Raw genomic sequence first — 2808 nt, forward strand, 5'->3', positions numbered from 1 at the left:
CCCCCCACCCCCCCCCCTCCACCCCCAGACTTCATCACCCACTCATCATATAAAATAGTATACGCAACACGGGCGGACAGCAGGGGGTCTCACTCGGGCGGCTGCGCCGCCCTCGTGAGTAACCGCCTGCTTACCGGACTAGTTGCGTAATGTACTATTTTGATTCTAATTTCATTATTGAATTCTGCTAGATTATGTGAACATTCTTGAAAGGTATGATTTTTGTTTGTTTTCGCCTAATACCGAATTTAGTATGGATAAAGTGAATGGAATAATTATTCTAAAAAAAAAAAAACAATGTGGTCACAAGTATTATTATTCATGACATTTCATAAGTTTGGTCGTTATAAATTGGGATCTCTGAAGTTTTGATAGTATTCTTTTTCTGGACATGCCAAGATTCATTCGAAAAGGTTGATAGTAAAAGCCTTATCTATAGTGAAAATTCTAAATGTGATTTCTATTACAATATTGCATTGGTGTGGTCATATTTTCATCGTTAGTTGTCTGTCAATTTGAAAGTTGAATGAATGGCCCTAGTACACGAGTGCCAATTATGGATAATTATATATTTATGAGGTGTAGAATCGAAATTTCGGACATCAAAATGAGATCAATCACATATGGATTCTCTTTAAAGATTAAAGATTTCCATTTTTATTCATTAGTTTGAAAATTTTAAAAGAAAGACGGAGGTGGAAGGTGGATAGAAAACTTTGAAGCAACTTAGATATGATGGATGCTAGGTATGGCTAGGTATGGAGGGATCTGGAAAGGAAAATTGATTCATTGATTGACGCTGATCACTGATTACGAGCTTGTGTGTCATTTGAGTAATGCAGGCAGTATCTGCCACGTTCATTACATAAAAAAAATTTTTTTTTTNTTTTAAAAATTGTATTTTGTAATTATTATAATTAATTTTTTTCAATTAAAAATACTTTACAAGTTTTTTGAACTACATATTTAATGAATATAATAAATTTTTTCTTCATAAGTTCCGCATAATTTTTAAATTNAAACTTTGAAGCAACTTAGATATGATGGATGCTAGGTATGGCTAGGTATGGAGTGATCTGGAAAGGAAAATTGATTCATTGATTGACGCTGATCACTGATTACGAGCTTGTGTGTCATTTGAGTAATGCAGGCAGTATCTGCCACGTTCATTACATAAAAAAAATTTTTTTTTTTCTGAAATTTTCGATTCACAGAGCCTTCCCCCCTGTTCAGATTTTCTGACAGGCTGTTATACTCAAAATTAATTTTGTTTGAATCGAAATAAACTCACTCTCATATCCATTTTGTTTGAATGAGTTAATGTCTGCTGTGCTATATAAGACTTCTGGGATGATTTTTAATGACCTTGGCAGTCGATTTTTGGTTACATCGAATCGATAATGAATATCAAATCATGTGAGACGGGAATTTATTTCCTTTTCTATTTCATTATGACGTCCGTTCAATATCAATTGTATGGGGAAAATGATAGGGCTGGAGAGAGAAGTGAGTTTGACGGGCACATAATGTCCAATAGGCTTGAGTGAAATCTGCTGAGTCGGTAATTATGTGACTGATATAATCTCATGTTCGAAACCTCGACTCTACTGACTTGATTTGACTTTTACGAACGATTCTCTCTCTTTTTATCTTTAACTAAATATACTCTGATATAAATTCTTAGTTCTAATAAATATAGTTCAATTCATAAAATTTGAATACAAAAAAAATTTTAATAACAATAATAGGGTACAAATCTTGTAGTTTAATGCTGTTCAGTGGTGATCTCGGTTGTAGGCTAAGACATCCTTCTGGTATAGGCAGCAGCTGGGTCCAGGATCTTCCAATGACGTCCCCCCGGGTACCGGTTGAGTTGGGATATTTTCGCTGATTCTAGGCGCTTCAGTTATACTCCTAAGAGTAGGTCAATGTTAGATTGATGACTCTCTGGTTACTCAGGCTGCGTTCCTCTGTGGCGTTTGTTTTCAGCCTCAGATATATGGTGTTGTGTTGTCTCTCGCCAATGTTGAATCACTTAGAGCGCATGGCCTCCAGTTGATCGTCTTGGTAGATATTTTATGGGCTCTTTGAAGATTGGGCGCCTGACAGTATCGGATGAAAAACTTCTTATCTCAGAAATTGCTCCGTCTGTGCAAAGGTTGTGTGGATGGCTCGCTGGTTTCGTGCCTCATTCGTACGTTGTATTGACAAATGTGCAGAAATATCTGATAATTTTGAGAGCTCGAATAGCCAAATTTTTCGTTGAACAGTTCTTCACTATGATATCAAAAATTGTTGGCCTCTCACTTCACTTTCACTGGAAACTAACCCTGGATGTATTTTCTTTTGCTCATTATAGCAATCAGTTAAACTGGTACTTAGAATCAACAGAAAACAAACCTGATTTATTTTGGCCAGCAACAAAATATGAAGAAAAGACAACTGAGAGATGGTTTGAGAAAAGATGAAGAAGAATGGAAGATTTATTGATTTTTATGTACCGTCTACTATTATTATTTTGTTTTGTCTTAACTCTACTGGTTAATAGATGTTTACAGGTTTCCCAAGTTGTGTAATAAAAGAGGAGAAATTGCAAAAAGTAAGAATAGGCATAAAAAAAATTACGAATCGATTGAGACTTGAATTTTAGGATAAAAGGCACATTTGTGCAGTGAGAGAGAAATTCAAAGTTCTCAATACTTTAAAATGTTTGTGATATTATTTAGGAGGAATCGCGCCGATTGACCGGCAACTGCGATTCAGGACGTTAGTCAGGGTTACGACCGATAAGTTGTCGAAACATGACCA

This window comes from Diachasma alloeum, unplaced genomic scaffold, assembly GCF_001412515.2.
Source record: "Diachasma alloeum isolate Michigan unplaced genomic scaffold, Dall2.0 Dall_scaffold_00649, whole genome shotgun sequence".
NCBI lineage: Eukaryota > Metazoa > Arthropoda > Insecta > Hymenoptera > Braconidae > Diachasma > Diachasma alloeum.